We start from the raw sequence: 16,788 nt of genomic DNA on the forward strand, positions 1-16,788 counted from the left end.
GGATTAGGGACGACAATGGAGTCCTGAAATCCGCCCCCCCGCCAAACCCGGGGCTTGTGTTTCCCGGAGGAATCCATTCTGGCCTCACATAAGGGAAAATTAATTGGCACGCTCTTTTGCTGAAGTGGTTTTGTGGTGGCTGGAGTGATTACCGCTCCGCCGGGGAGGGATGGCATCTGCATCACGGGAGATGAATTCTTTTATTTTCCTCTTCCTCATGCGGCACAGGACCGCAGCTGGGTACGCATACCTTGGGGCCCAGGGAAGGGCTCGCACCTGTTGGGGCAAGTGGGACTAGACCGTAGACTGGGAGTCCTGGCAGGTTCCTCATGGTCTGGACCTCGGGCTCCGCAGGGAGGAGGTGCCTGGCTTTCCTCCCAGTGGAACACACTGTGGACAAGTTTTTGAAGTCCATGGGTCAGAGCCCTGAGGGGCGGCCCCTGAGGTGGGCGGAGAATCAGAAACCCGGTCAACTGAGTGAGGACTTTGTGGAGGGAAATCCTGCGGGAAGAGAGTCTGTGAGCCTGGCTTGGAGTGCCCCATGCTGTTGGAAGCAGGTTACCTGTATTAATGTTACAAACTTTCCCACCAACCCTCCGAGGGACAAAGTTTCAAATCTCCATGGATCAGACCAGAAAACCGAGACCCTGAGAGCTTCAGAAATTGGAGCAGGAGCCATGGTGAGTGGCAGAGGGAGGCGTCAGCCCCGGGCCACGTGCTGCTAATGACCAGGCAGCACGGTGTGGCATCGTCTCCCGGCCAGCTCGCCGAACGCACAATCCCGGGTGCAAAGACGGGGCCAGGAGAGCTGCAGGTATGCACTGAAGCTTGTTTCATTGAGCGTTTTGTGGACTCGGGATGGGGGAGGCTGCTCTAGTATCTGTGAGACACCGAAGGAGGGCGGGAGGACGCCCCGGGTTCATGCAGCGGGGGCAGCGCACCGCGGCTGCATTGGCCAGCTGCATCGGGCTCTGGGATGCGGCAAGGGCTGCCGCGCTGACTGGTGAATACAGCGTCCTCCCAGGAAAGGGCTGGGACCATCTCCCAAACACAGGTCAGACAGCATAGTGCTCCTGGAGGTACCTGGGCGTCCTTGGAGGGAGACGGGGCCTGGGACTCTGGCCCCACTGGGGATGACTCTGGGGGGGTCACTTGCCTCCAGACTCCTGGTGGGCCTTTGCTGTAGCTGCCGTCCCCCTCCATGAGCACAACTGAGCCCTTCAGGGAGCTTCTCTGTCCCCAAGGCCACTCTTAACACCCAGCATGTGACAGGGGCCGAGACTGGAATATTGGGCTCTCTTTCAATCCTTATGGGGAGTCTAAGAAGGGAGTTAAGGTTGACGGTGGGAGGCTTGAGTCTAGAAGGTTCCGGTCCTGCCCCCACTCCCGCATATGTCAGGTCGTGGGGCTCCTGGCTCCGGAGCTCTGGGATGACCATCTGCATTTCCAGTTTCTCCATGACTAGGGGAGTATGAGCTTTGAAAAACACTCTCTGATGAGTCACATTCGCCAATTACTTGAAAAAATGAGGAAATATTGCTGGGTCCCCAATGTTGGGTCCCCCAATAATGGGTCCGTGATTAAAGGAGCAAGACTGAGACAAAGCAAAGGTCAAGCAAAGCTTGATTTCCGGCCAAGCATCGAGAATCAAACCGACCGGCCGGGGCCACGCCTCTTACAGAGAGCGCGACCCCTCCCTGCCTCACAGACTGACTTTTGTAGAGCAAAGGCCAAGCGGTTGAGCCTGGCCACACACAGGTGGCCAATGAGATTGCAACCCGCAGAGAAAGCTGCCCAGTCATGCTAGGTCACACACGGGTGGCCAATTGAACTACAATTCACCCCATAGTAGCTATTTGAATTAGCCTATCACCTTAGTCAGAATGGGTGCCCAAAAGGCACTCCAAGGACAGGTCCCATACCCCTTGGTAGGTAGGAGACAGTATGCGCCCCCACTGTTTGAATGTCTCCACCTGGCCTGACCCACCCTTGTATTTGGGCTTTGTTACCTGGCACTGGTTTCCCGGGCTTGCTTTTAATTAGGTTCCCCTGGGGGTGGGTGCAGGGTCAATTTAAGTTTTACTGCATGCGTGCTGCGGTCCCCTCGTGGGTCCACATGCTGTGCATATGATGCACTGACCCGCCTCCTCCCACGTTTGACCTCGCTGCACACGTGGGGAAGATGACACTATTTCCACGGCTCACTGGGACAGCAGCAGGGGGGTGACATTCGATAAGTTGTATTCTTGCGGTGGGAAGATGAAACATAAGTTCTTCCTTTTCAAAAGCAATCTCTAAGGAGAAGCTTGAGCCTATGTTTGCAGGCTTACTTCCCAACATCAGCTTTCTAATTACAATGGCTGGGCAGAAATCTTATTTGAGATTTTCATGGTTAGCCTGGGATCACTTGCGTGGGTGCGAACGGTATCACCGTGTCTCTTACTCCTCGTCTGGCTGAAACGCCCTCAATACCAGCCAAGATTCACAGAATTTGATCTCTTTAAATCATGCTTTCATGATAAAAGGATTCAAATCCAGCAGCTTTTCCTTTTCTCCTTCAAGATAAGGGTATTATGATAATATGACTGGATTTGGAATGCCGTCCAACTTGATCACGTTGGGTCTAAACAAAAGCGAACATCCTGCACAGGTATTTCTCTACCCGTCTTCAGTTGTTTTTAGGATTCGACTGTAGGTCCTGATTAATATCACTGGCACATCACACAAACCCCAATTATCTAAAGTTAAATTGTTGCTCTGAGTTCATAAACTTGGGTCATACACATTTGTATGTCTTCACACAATTCTTGTACTTTTTAACTAATTTCTATTGGAGTCTCAAAAACTGTGAAACGATTTAAAAAGCCATTAACTATTTTTTGCTATATACTGCATCATGTAAATGATTCACAAATTAGTTTTTAAAAGGATTTAAAAAGTTTTAAAAAGAGGGAGAAGCAGGCTCTGCAGGGCTTGATCCTAGGACCCCAAGATTATGACCTGAGCCGGAATCAAGAGTTGGACGCTTACCCGACTGAGCCACTTGGGCACTCCTCATAAATTAATTTTTAGTTCTTCCCTTTTTCATAAATTCCTATACAATCTGATGGACTTCACTGTGAGCCCCAGAAATGGGTATCATGATACCATTTGTTTTGATAAACGGATGGGACCAGGCAGCTTAGATTTTGTTTTTGATTTTTATGGTCTCACTCCACAAATAATTCTGAATTATAGGTAAACTTGCCCAAATGAGGGCTTCCCTGGGAAGGAAACAGGTGTTCCTTGCGCCTCCTGGTAAGGGGGCCTTACCTGGTAAGGCGCCTCCTGCGCCTCAGGGTAAGCGCGTGAGTCACAATCTCCCCCTTCCTGTCTCAGCAGCGCACACACTGACGCTTGTAGTCTTTCCTCGCCTGGGGTTGTTCCGGTCCCTGTTTGCACAGCAGAGAACGTTCTTCCGAGCCCCATCTTCGGGGATTCTAACGGGATTGGTGACTGAACTCGACCGTGTTATTAAAAAATGTTCCCTGTTCCAAACATGGGGCGCGTGCATCCCAGCCGCCGGGTCAAATGAGCCGTTCTGCAAACATGAGAAGGGTCTGGGCTTTTAGGTACTAATGGCCTGACTTCACGCTTGCTCCTCTGGTTTGATCTGATAACGATATATCTGATCTTTGATTTGATTCTTGGAGATACGGAGAACATTAGTTTGTTTTTCTCTGGTTCAGGTGGATGTTTTGCTATAACATGCTTTCATAGTTTGCTGGGGTTTATTCCTTCGTTTCCTTCCTTCCTTTTTTTCCTTTCTTCCCCCTCCCCGCCCCCCCCTTCTTCCTTCTCTCTTCCTCTCTCCCTCCCTTCCTTTCTTCCTTTCTCATGTTTAACTGTGATAAAACACACATAACATAAATCTCACCATCTTAACCATATCTTCCTTCCTTCCTTCCTTCTTTCCACCAAGAGCTATCTACTGGCAAGATTAAGGACACAAGGAAATACAGGCGCATTTCATATTATTTAGTATATGGAAGTCACAGTTCAAGTTCTGAAGAAAAACACAAGTAATGAAAGCAAGCTAAGTTTTACTAAATAACATCTGTGAAGCTCCTATCTCTGTAATTCCTTCAGTTAAAAGCACAAATTTTCCAAATTCCTGAATGAGGGTCTTCAGGTTTGTATCTTTAACAATAACTGATCACCCGCTTTCTTTTTACCTGTTTATTATTTACTATTGAGGTACAATGAACAAAAACAATCATATAAACTTGTAATAACAATGTGTTAACATATATACATCCACTGTGAAATGAGAACACAAGTATGATAATTTACAACTGTTACCTTATACAATTGGGTTTTACGTTTTTAATTATTTATTTGACAGAGAGAGACACAGCGAGAGAGAGAGAACAAAAGGAGGGGAAATAGGTGAGGGAGCCTGCCTCCTCCTCCTCTCTCTCTCTGCCTGCTTGTGATCTGTCTGCCAAATAAATAAATAAAATCTTTAAAAAAAAAAAAACTTGACGGTAGGATAACAAAAGGGGAAATGGGAAAACAATTAGGTAAGTTGTTAGACAGCATTCTTTTATTAAAGGTTTTTCCAATTTATTTTAAAAATTTCTTATTTTTAAAAATGTGGTAATGCATAACCTAAAATTTACCATTTTTATGTGTACTGCTCAGTGACGTCAAATCCATTCACATTGTTGTGCAATCACTATCCATCTCCAAAACTTTTTCATCTTATAAAACTGAATCTCATTAAGTACCCATTAAATAACTCATTTCCCCCTTCATTTAGCTGCTGGCAACCACCTTCTACTTCCTGTCTCTATGAATTTGACTACTTTATTTTTTTAACTTTAATTTATTTACTTTTAAAATACGAGAGTATTTGTATTTTTTCATTTTGATGGTGCAAAACACAAATGCTGACTTGACATCCATTCACATATCACTTTTTCTGTCACATTTATGACCCAGCACATTGGTGGATCCAAAGGAAATGGTATAATCACTATTTGGAGCGTATCACATTAGTATTTCAATTGTTTATTCCAACCATTTCTTCTCTGATAAACTAAAACATCTTCATCATGTTGTTTGATGAGAGAGACCCACAAGAAGATGGAGGTGGCCAAGATCAGTCCAACTCTCAGCCAGTCAGGTCTATCATGTGGTAGCTTTTGAATATAGAATTGATCTGGCTGAAGAGCCTCTTGGGAGCCCAGCCAGAGTCAGCAGCTTGCAGAACAGGAGCAACAATGCAGTTAGTGCCATTTTGCTGGGCCAGGCTCTCAAATTTGACTACTTTAGATAACTCATCTAAGTACAATCGTACAGTTTTTGTCTTTTTGTGATTTATTTCTCTTAACATAATGTCTTCAAGGATCATCTGTGTTGCAGCATGTGCCAGAATTTCCTTCCTTTTTTTAAAGATTATTTATTTATTTTTGCCCGTGTGTGTGTGTGTGTGTGTGTGTGTGTGTGTGTGTGCGCGCGCGCGCGCGCACATGTGAGAGAGAAAGCGAGAGTATGAGCCAGGGAGGGAGAAGCAGACGCCCTGCTGAGCAGGGAGCAGAATTTCCTTCCTTTTACTAATGAATAATATTCCATGGTATGTATATAGTATATTCTGTTTTTTTTTTTTTAAGATTTTATTTATTTATTTGACAGAGAGAAATCCCAAGTAGATGGAGAGGCAGGCAGAGAGAGAGAGGGAAGCAGGCTCCCCGCCGAGCAGAGAGCCCGATGCGGGCCTGAGATCATGGGCGCCTGGGTGGCTCAGTGGGTTGAGCCGCTGCCTTCGGCTTAGTATATTCTGTTTATCCATTCACCCATCAATGGACACTTGGGTTGCTTCCACCTTTTGGTTATTGTGAATAATGCTACTATGAACATGAATGTACAAATAGCTCTTCAAATGTTCCTGGGTATGCAGTAGATGCCTCAATTCTTTGGGGGGTATATACTCAGAAGTGGAATTACCCGACCATATGGGTTGTACTTCTATTTAAAAGTTTTTTTGAGAAACCACACACATCCTACCAGTGATGCACAAGAGTCCAATTTCTTCACTTCCTTGTCAACACTTGTTATTTTCTTTTTGGTAATGGTCATCTTAATGGGTAGGTGGTGGTATCTTACTGTGGTTTTGACTTGCATTTCTGTAATGATTAGTGATGTGTATCTTTTCATGTGCTTATTGGCCATTTGTATATTTTCTTTGGAGAAATTTCTATTCAAGTCCTTTGCTTATTTTTAAATTGGGTTGTTAGTTTTTGTTCTTGTTGAGTTTTGGGAGTTCTGTTTTTACTCTGGATATTAATCCCTTATCAGATATGTGTTTTGCAAATATTCTCTACCATTTTGTGAATTGCCTTTTTACTCTGTTTATGTGTCCTTTGATGCCCAAAAGTTTATAGTTTTGATGAAGTCAAATTTGCCTATTTTTTCTTTTAAAACCTGTGTCATATTCAACAAATTGTCACAAAATCCATGAAGCGTCCCCCTATATTTTCTTTTTTTGATAGTTTTAGCTCTTATGTTTAAGTCTTTGATCCATTTTATAATTTTTTTGTGTATGGTAATAGGTAAGGGTCCAGCTTCAATCATTTGCATGTGGATATCCAGTTTTCCCAGAACTATTTGTTCAAAACGTTCCTTTTCCCGTAAATGGTTTTGGCACCCTCATCAAAAGTTATTAGAACATATATGTGAGAGTTTATTTCTGGGTTCTCTATTCTACTTCATTAGTCTATCTATCTAACTCTATGCCAAGATTATATTGTTTTGATTACTGTGTGTTGTAGTAGGTTTTGAAATCAGGAAGTAACGTTCCTCTAACTTTGTTCTTTTTCAAGACTGTTTTGACTATTTGGGAGTCCCTTTAGATTTCATATGAATTTTAAGATTAGACTTTTCTATGTCTGAGAAAAACATCATTATGATTTTGAAAGAGATTGTATTGCATTTGTAGATTGATTTGGGTAGTATTGATGTCTTAATAATATTAAATCTTCCAAACCGTGAACATGGGATATCTTTCCATTTTTTTATGTCTTCTTTAATTACTTTCAGCAATGTTTTGTAGTTTTCAGTGTATAAGTCTTTTGTCTCATTAGCTAATTCCCAAGTCTTGTTTTTACTTATTCTTCTTGATGTTATTATAATTAGAATTGTTTAAAATTTCCTTTCGAATTGTCCATTGTTAGTATATAGAGATGCAACTGATTTTTCTGTGTTAATTTTGTATCCTGCAACTGATGAATTTGTTTATTAGTTCCAACAGTTTTTTGTGTGTGTGGAATCTTTAGGGTTTTCTACATAAAAGATTACATCATCTGTAAATGGACATAGTTTTCCTTCTTTCTTTCCAATTTGGATGTCTCTTAGTTCTTGCTTAATGTTACTGCAACATTCTGTCCAAGACATGATGAAGAAGATTTTAATGGGGTTAAATCTTGTAATTTATTTCTCTTAGCATAAGAGAAATGCTCTTATGCATTTCTCTTTAGGATTTAGGACACATTTTGCAGGTAGAATAAATAGAGTTGGTTGGTTTGGATATTGGTTGTGGGAGAAAGAAAGAAGTTAAAAATGACTTCTAGGCTTGCAGATAGAATGACTGGCTGAATCACTGTGGTGCCTTTTGATTAGATGAGGTAGATGGGGGAGTGTATGCTTGGGAGGGGCCATGTTAAATGTATCCATGGAAGCAGACAATATAAATAAAAGCAAGAGAAGATGGTAGGAAGAGGTGAGAAGACAGACTTCCGGGGGCAAACTCACCTTTAGAAAAGGAGTAGAAGAAAAACATAAGGAAGTAAGAAACAGCAGCCCAAGGGGTATAAAAAGAATGAGAAGAGTCAGAGAAACAAAACAGAGAAAGTTTCAAGAAAGTGGCCGTAATTGCACAATGAGCTTGGGAAGGAAGATGAAGACTGAGCAAGGACCTTTTACGTGAGCAGTGAGGTTATGGGTGACCTCCAACAGAGCATTTGCAGCGGAATGGAGGAAGGCCTCTGCCCAGGAGCAAGTAAGCTGGAAAAGCAAGACCGGGTGGGAAGTGCTCTAAAGAGCTCTGTAGAGCTGTATCTATAAGATGGATAAGGCAGCTTTGCTGTTACTATTGTTATGGAAACAAAAAACATTTAGGAGATCTAATAGCTATTTAACAGCCCTGCGTCTAGCCCATCACATTCCCTTGATCTATTATGAAAGATGCTAATAAAAACAGGCATCAGAGCCACAGGGTTAATCCAGGCTTCTTCCTTTTAGATGTGTAGTCTCTAACTGGAAGAAATCCCCTTCTAAGAAGGAAGCCAGACCAACCCCCACACCAAGTGCTATAAAGCCCTGAGAGACCAGCTGACCCAAGTTCCTTATTCTCTAGATGTTAGCTGAAATTTTTATAAAATAAATCTGCTGTTTTCACTTTTAAGTCAGCAAGCTGAATTACTTGGAGGAGGAAAGCAGGAGGAGTAGAGGAGACAGAGAGAAGACAGCGGGAACACAGGAACCTTCGGGTGAGCATTTTTAATCTTTGTTTTGTTAATTCGTTACTGAGTATTAGAAGTTGCTGATAGCATGCTTTCTGAAAAGTACGTTAATTTTGTTCCATTGTAAAGTTTTTTTTCCTACCATATACATAGCCGATTAAAAGATACTGGGAAAGTACAAATAAGGAGAAGAAAGTAAAACCACCACTGAGGTGGTCTTTATTGACATCTGGGCGGTATTTCTTTCCATTCTTTTTTTGCATGTCTGCATCTAATTTCAGGTTGATTTCCACAGTTGTGTCCATACAGCATGGATTACTTGATGCTCACTTTTTTTCCCCCTTAGAGCATGAACTGTTTCTGCATTGCTGTAAATTCTTCATAATCATAATTTTAAATTGCTGGGTACTGTTGCATTGAGACTTGCCACACCTCACTCAAGGATTCCCCTGATTTTGACCAGATAGCATCTTTCCTGTCTTTCATAGACTGGGTTATTTTATTTTAGAAAATGTATTTTTTCCCATTCGGAGGATAGGAGGTTTTTTTTTTTTTGGCCAGCGGGGAGAGGAGGTTAAATTTGAGAATGTGTCAGTGGCTTTCCCCGGGGGTTAAATGAGAGGTAAGGCATGTGTGAGACTGTATGTGTTTATCTGTTTATCACCCCTTTGGACCCTGAATCTGGTTTAGCTACACATTCAGCCAGAATCACCTGATTCTGAGGAATTTAAAAAGTATCCCTAGAATAATTGAAACTCGGCTTTTGGCGATAAGCCAATCATCTGTAGTAGTTTTTGTTCTGGTTTTGTTTGTTTGTTTGTTTGTTTGTTTTTTAAAAATTTCCCAGGTCATTCTAATGGGTGGCCGGCATTATGAGACCTGTCATTTATACCTAGGTCATTTGAAATATTTTCCTGTCTCTGTCACATACCTGAGATCAATACATATTAAGGGAAGGAGAGGTACAATTTCAGGCACGCCACCCAAGTCTCTCTTTGAATACTGTATTAATAATGCAGAAGTAATTTGTGGGAAACCTAAAATGAACGAAACCTCTAGAAATATTTTTAAAGACTTTCTTTATTTATGTGAGAGAGAGAGAGAGCATACGTGCACACAGGAGGCAGGGGGAGAGGCAGACTCTTGGCTGAACAGGGAGTACAACACAGGGCTCTATCCCAGGACCCCAAGGCTCCATCCCAGGACCCCGGGGTCATGACCTGAGCTGAAGGGAGACAGATGCCTAATTGATTGAACCACCCAGGCACCCCCAAACCTCTAGAAATTTCTATCATCCACCTTAATCACATAAACCCTTGTGATGAGAATCTACTTATGAATTCCAATTTACTAATGCTTTAAAGAGATGGATTTGTTTCCAGTCCATTGGTTAAAAGTTAGAGAGGCTGGGGCTCCAGAATGCTCCAAATGAATCAAAATTATGCCCAGCATCTGTTAGTATTCCGACTTCCTACCGGCCTGGGGTCATAAGGGATACAACACAACATAAACAACACCTGTTCTGAAAGAAAATAACATCTTTTTGCAACGTGCTCATTGTGATATGTCAGGATCACCTTGGGCATTTTTAGTATCTCATACGTATTCCAGACTCAGGGACTCCCATTTTCCAAGTTTGTCTTACACACCAGACATCTGAGGCACACTAATCTTCCCAGGATTAAGCCTGGAAGATAAAAGCCAAGCAAGGGCCCATACTGTTACCCAGGGGGCTCTCCTTAATACAAGTGGGATGCTGCAGAGAAAGGCAAGCATTCTGGGTTGCTCAGCTTTGTCATAGCGCCTTATCAAATGATCAGAACCTCCAGCCCTGTGTCTGTGATTTTTCTCGGGGCACTGACCACTGCCTTCCTTGTCCCGGAGTTCCTTATGTGCAGGTCTTGGTCCCTCTGCTGACCAAGAATGCTTGGGGATGGAGTCCTTGCAGGCAACTTAGCACATGGGCTCCACTCAGAATAGATGGAAAGGGGGTGCCTGAGTGGCTCAGTGGGTTAAAGCCTCTGCCTTCGGCTCAGATCATGATCCTGGGGTCCTGGGATCGAGCCCCGCATCAGGCTCTCTGCTCACCAGGGAGACTGCTTCCTCCTCTCTCTCTCTCTTCCTGCCTCTTAGCATACTTGTGATCTCTCTGTCAAATAAATAAATAAAATCTTAAAAAAAAAAAGAAAGAATAGATGGAAAGGTATAAATAAACTAAGTCACCGATCAATGTGCAAGTTAGATAACAGCTTATGTTTATCTCTGTTGAACCTATTAACTTTTTTATATTAACTCCTCCGTGGAGAAGATGGTGCAATGTCTGGCCATATTTGAAGGAAAACTTCTCCTATTGGACTGATGACTTGGTGGTGGTGTGGGCTGATGCGTCTGACAAAGCAAGTAATGGAACCTGGAGTAGAGAGTTGGAACCAAAGAATCCCAAAGGTGGAAGCGTCCTTAGGAAGAGCCAGGGTCAGGAAAGGAAGCTTTTTGAATCTCTAGTGTTTTGAAGAGAGGTTTTGAGGAAAGGCGGGAGCCGATTTGAAGGAGAACAAGAAGGAAGAAAAGAGGAGAAGGGAGGGAGGACAGGCCAGGGACGGGACGGAGAGAAGAAGAAGTGGAGGGAAAGCGGGAAGAGCGGGGAGTGGAGCCTCTTTGCTCTAGAGGCTTCAAGGTTAAGCTGGAAGAATTTAAAAGGATCCAGTCCACATACTTTTATTGTGCGTTGTAGAAAAAAGAATTTTTTTTTAATCACTAAAGAAAAACTGAGTCCCACGCAAGGGTCCTCCTATGAGGCAGTGGAGATAGCATTTTACCTTGTTTGCGACTCCAGTATAGGAGATGGGATTGTCTGCAGGGGACGTGGGGGCATCGCAGATTCTTTAAAGGAAATCGGTTTCTTTTTATTTTGTGTTTTACCATGACAATAATTTTGTTCTCTTATAAATTCTCTGAGAGAATTGAAGGCAGTTTTCCTTGTTAACGCGTAGCAGACAAATCCCTACCAGGAACTCATTTGGCACAGAGTGAGAAAAACAACCGTCAACCTTCAGATATATAAATAGTGTCCCTTTCTACAGTGTTCAGCACAGAGTAACACTTGGGTCCTTTCTGTCGACACCGCATTACCCTAAATGCCATTGATTCCGTATTCTTGTCCCTAGAACCTATATTTGACTTTTAGAAACAGTAAGTGTGTGAGGGAAAATATGCAAACATCATTTTGCTGCAAAAGACTACTGGGCATTTTTTTTCTCCCTCGGAAGATATTTATTGTGAGACATAAAATGGGGGAGGTGAATAATACCATCCATAGCTGACTCAGGGATCATTCACTGGAGCACATTTATGGGCCACAAGCTGTGCCAGAGCCTGAGGATACAGTAGTAGACAGGTGAGACCCCATGCCTGCCATCAGTGGTGAACGGTCTGGGGGGTGAGGATACACAGGAACTATGGTAGCCCTGAGGAGGAAGTGCTGGGACAGGAAGCCCATGGCCCTGCGGGGCCAGGTGGGGCTGGGGCAGCAGTCAGCCAAGACCTGGAGGGGTCAGAGAAGTCTTTTTCTGGAAGAAGTGATGTCTAGAAAGAAATCTGAGTTTGGGTCAGAGATGGCCAGAGGAGCTGGAGCTCAGAGTGAATAAGCAAGAGAGAGCCAGGTGTGTTTAGGGCATTGAAATAAGTTCCGTGAAGCTAGAATGGGTTTTAGTGAGGCAAGTTGTGGGGAGAGAATATGCTGGTTGACAAGTCCACATTGTGATATTCTTGGAGTTGAACTTCATTCTGATGTGATAGTGGGTTTTAAGCAGAAGTCATATGGTCAGGTATGCATTTTGGAAAGGTCACTCTAGCCACCGTGTAGAGAATGGGCTGAGCATAGCTGGAGTGAAACAGGAGACTGTGTGTCCTTTGTGCAGGTGAAAGACGACAACCTGTACTGGGCCCACCATCATCTGGTCCCTGGGACAGAAGAGAGAGGTGCGGGTGGAGATGGGCGGGTAATGAGGCCAGGTCTGCCCCGGGGAAGGAGGAAAGCCCTTGGTTTGCTTTTGTTCCGTACTCTCTCCTCTTTAGGTTACAGATGCTCACAGGCCCATGCTACTGGCAGCTTCCTAGGGCACTATTCAGGACAATTCCCCTGGCTTTCCATTTTTCCAGAGATACTGAAACATTCTCTCCTTCTCCTTTTGTTTCTTATTCTCCTAGGCAGGTGTCCTAGAGCTGGCATACCCAGAAGTTCTCAGGCTCTGCTTCCCTCGGCAACAGACAGGGTGGCATCTAGCATGCTAACGCATGGACCGTGTGTGAGTGCCAGGCTCAGTGCGGCTGTGCTGGAGGCTTCCGCCTATGTCGCCTCCTTTGTCTTCTGGAGAAGTCCCAGAAGTTGAGTACTTGCTAATGACCATGCAGTTAGCAAGGGGGTAGAGCTAGGATTTGGCTCCTGTTGTGATGTACAGATTTTCTATGATATCACGATGTCTCTGTATCATTTCAGGAAACAAGGGATGCTTAACAAGTGACCTCTGTAAATAATTTCTTGGCTCTATAATTTGAATTTAATGGCAGAATATGAAGTGCCTTGGTAGGAGGGAAGAGAGAGAGACAGTTTTAATTTGATTAAACTTTGTCACTTTGATTGTGAACAAGGATAGTCCTGATGCTGGCAGTTCCTAGGAACTTATTGGACTGTGTTGCCTGATGGCTTCTGAGATGACACTTGCTGACCTTCCATCCTTTTTCTGTCTTTGCAATGAGAAGACTGGAGGGGATCGGAGGCAGACGCAGAGTGGCCCTGCGGCCTTCCTGAGGTCAGAGACTGGGTTAGTCCCAGATATGGTCGGTATTCCCGGATACACCGGTGAAGAACACTAGGGGACAAAAAAAAAAATCATTGAGATGGTTTTATAAAATTAAATCCTAATCAGTGTCATGGGTTCATATGTTTTATTAACAAACAAGAGCTGAAAAGTGATAAGAGCCAGAGAAAAGACAGCATTTAGTCAAAATAATGCCTAAAGAAAATGAAGTCATATCTTTAAGGAGCTCAGAGCAGTCTTTACTCTCTCAGTTCCCTGCATTCAGCTTGTCTTTGTTTGTTGTTGTGGCTGAGTGTTGCTGGTTAGGAAGAAATTGGGAGAAAAGCTAGATTTGGAGAACATTAGAGAATGAAACAAGGAGATTAAGAAGACAGAGGTGGGAAGTAGGATGTCAGAGATAATGCTGTGCATCTCACCCTTGGGGGCAGAAGAGAGATCCCTCACGTGCGTGGATTCCGACCTTCTGCTAAGGTTCAGCGCCTGCTTCTTCCCCTGGGGGTAAATTGTTCTTTGGAAGCATTTGTACCCTCAAAATACACAAGAAAGGATGAAATTGTGAAAAGAGCCCAATTTTAAGGGGGCATTTATCCCCAAATATGCCCCAAATCCATCAGCACCTTTTTGCACAGAAAAATTATCCAGAAAGAAGCTTCACAGGGAAAATGAACAAACAAGAGGAGAAAAGCAAACAAGCCAACAGTGGAGAAAAACTTGTTAGCAAAGGGTAGAAAGAAGGCAAATATTGCGAACCCATAAATCTGATGCTGATATCTGACCTCTGATGCTTTTGAAAAGCCACTTTTCATCCCTGCAGATCTTTGCCCTAACGGCGGCTCTGGCAATAAACATGTTCTCAAGGTGCCTCTTCTTCCATCCGTACATGTGCATCTGTGGTGGTGGATGTCATTTTACTACACATTCTGGGGTCTGAGCTAAGTTCTCCTTTTGGGGGAAGAAGTGGGTGCTGCGTGTCCAGTCCCATCCCCGAACTGGGCCCAACTGTCAATATTTCAAGAAGGCCCAGCTTTAGGCAGAGCCCAGGCCAGGAAGGCTCTGGTGGCTTCCTTGAGCTCCCAGGAGTTGGGAAAAGTGCTAGAACGCGAGAAAGGCAGGTGTAAACTGAGGGGCTCATGGGGATCGGCAGCTGGGCAAAATCACCGGAAAGCTGACAAGCCAACTGCTGTGACTTTAAGAAAATGTTCTAATTAGCAAACTTAATGCAATAAGGTATCTGGTCTTTAGAGATAAAACAAGAAACCAAATTAACGAAATGCAGAATTTATTCTTGGGGTTTCTGAACTTTCTCAGGACATCCTGGAATTTAGTCAGCAGGTGGGTCAGGGAGATGGACTGATGGGCTGTCTCCTCCTTGCCGATCCTGGCGGTTGGCTGAAGGATCTGAGGAGAGATGGCGATGGGGCTGGAAAGTCTGGTTACAAAAGAAACCACTTGCATCAGACGATTACAGGGGAGAATGTGCTCAGCGCACTGGGGAGCCCACAGAGATCCTCTTTGGCCCTATGGCAATGAATGCTGGTGAAAGCCTTCCCACCCTCGCGGTAAGGGCTTGCTCAGGTCTTCCCCTAGATGGGAAATGGGCCAGATCCGGGGTTCAAGCTCAGGGGTTTCAAGCTACTCCAGAAGCCGGCAGCAATGCTATGAACAACCACACGTTGAATTTTGGGGCTGCCGAGCTCCAGGGCGAGCCAGGCACAGGTTGGTGGAATCTGGGAGGACAGGGCTCTGTGAGCTTTGTGGCTTCCAAACATGGAGTCCTAACTAGAGGATGGAAACTAGACAGTGAAACTCTGCATTGGCCATGAAGCAGAAACTCCCTTCAGGGTGAGTTACCAAGTCCTAGGACTCTGGCTGAAAAATCCCTCTGGCCCCTGAGCTGTTAAGGAGACTTTCTGCAGTAGAGAGAAAACGAATTAGAGAATTTCCTCTTCAGGGAATTGCAGAGCCATAAATACTATTCAGCATTTACTGGTTTACAGCAGCAGATCGGGGCCAAAGTGTTGACTTCTGGGCTATGAGGCCTGGGGAAGTGAGTGGCTTTTGGAAGGCAAAGCGGCGTAGCCTGGTGCTTCGGGAAGTGGCTTGCGCTGTGGGGCACTCTGAGGCACTTCCGGAGAGACAGGGCCAAACAAGGATGGGAGCAGCAGAATGCTCCAGCGTGCTGACTCCATGGGAACGGGGCCCTGTGTGGGTCACTCCTCCTCCCCATTTATTCTGGAGGCCTGGGGACCAGCTCAGCGCTTCATTCAAAAGACGTCATAATCGCAGTTCTTTTTGTTCTCAGTTCTGTTTTGGTCTCTAAAAGTTAATTTACTTGATCCCTTTGGGAAAAAATTGGAAAGTACAAGACTGTTCTGAGGAGGCAAGAAAGTGTACGAAGCTTTACGTGTCTGCCATGGCATTTGGGGCCAGTTTCAAGAAAGGGCTAGGCTAGCAGTCTCGCATTCCCAGAATCAGCACTCGATGATACTTTCTTGTTTGGGGGGATGTGTCAGTTCAGCATTCTGGGGCCTTTGGGGTTTCGAGGGTCAAACATGCAGAATCTTCTGATCCAGAGGATTGAATCCTCTCCGCCCAATTTCAGGGGCTCTCAGTCTGTGATCCTTCGAAGCAACAACGACTCCCACACGGTGCTATCTCTCATCCCAGCCCTGGTCTGCGTGCCATTCATGTGTCATCGCCCGTCATCCTTACAGCAGCCCTGTGAGGGAGCAACTAGTATCATCCCTGCCCCCATTTTAATGGGGGAGTGGAGGCTCAAGGGCATGAAGTGACTTGCCCAAGATCACAACCCTTGTGAGTCACAGAGCCGGCGCTCACACCTGGGATCTCTGTCCACACCCGCCGCTCTCTGCTGTTTTCCCGCAGCACAGACACCATATTTATTTATTTTTGGAATCAAATCATCTCTCAGCCTTGCTTTTATATTTTTACTAATGCCCTGAAAGCCTCGTCACCTTTTAAATCATTTCTCTAGACCCCAATTTTGAAGTTTAATCATAATAGTTAACATCTTGGAGGGCTCAGACAGTGTGAAATACCTCACACTCATTGTGCCGTTTACAGACAAGGAAGGAGAGGTGCAGAGAAGTTAAATCACTTGCAAGGAATCCCCGAGCTGGTAAACGCCAGATCTGGCTGCATGACCTTAGCCCAACTCCCTCCTCTGAATATTTCTGTGAGATATAAAAAGAATGTCCTATTTGCCACTCCACAGTATGCAGTAGCTCTGGGGGCTCAAATTGAAGTTTTTAACTAAAGTTGTCGGAGAAAACGAAGAGCATTATTGTTAGGGGAGAGTAGAGAACAGCAGCGTGGTTATTAAAGCAGAAACCTCACACCGTGGAGAACTTAGGGGGAGAATAGAGACATCAGTGGGGAGGAGAAGGAGAGGTCTGATGGGGCCGAGAATTCACCTGGACCATCAAATCCCACGGGTCTGCAATGTTTTG

The 16,788-nt window shown here is 44.5% G+C and overlaps 1 protein-coding gene across 2 annotated transcripts in view; it reads left to right on the forward strand.

Moving 5' to 3' along the window:
* The first annotated feature begins 230 nt into the window (after positions 1 to 230).
* CYSLTR2 (cysteinyl leukotriene receptor 2) overlaps positions 231 to 16,788 on the forward strand; it is a 36,514-nt gene continuing 19,956 nt past the window's right edge. Inside the window, exons 1-2 of one of the 2 annotated variants that reach the window (XM_032314893.1) lie at positions 231 to 814; positions 8,445 to 8,528. The gene's annotated coding sequence lies outside the window, so the exon portion shown is untranslated. Of the gene's footprint in view, positions 815 to 8,354; positions 8,529 to 16,788 lie in introns of those variants that run through there. The other variant, XR_004279162.1, reaches the window with a different exon arrangement.

This window comes from Mustela erminea, chromosome 15, assembly GCF_009829155.1.
Source record: "Mustela erminea isolate mMusErm1 chromosome 15, mMusErm1.Pri, whole genome shotgun sequence".
Taxonomy (NCBI): Eukaryota; Metazoa; Chordata; class Mammalia; order Carnivora; family Mustelidae; genus Mustela; species Mustela erminea.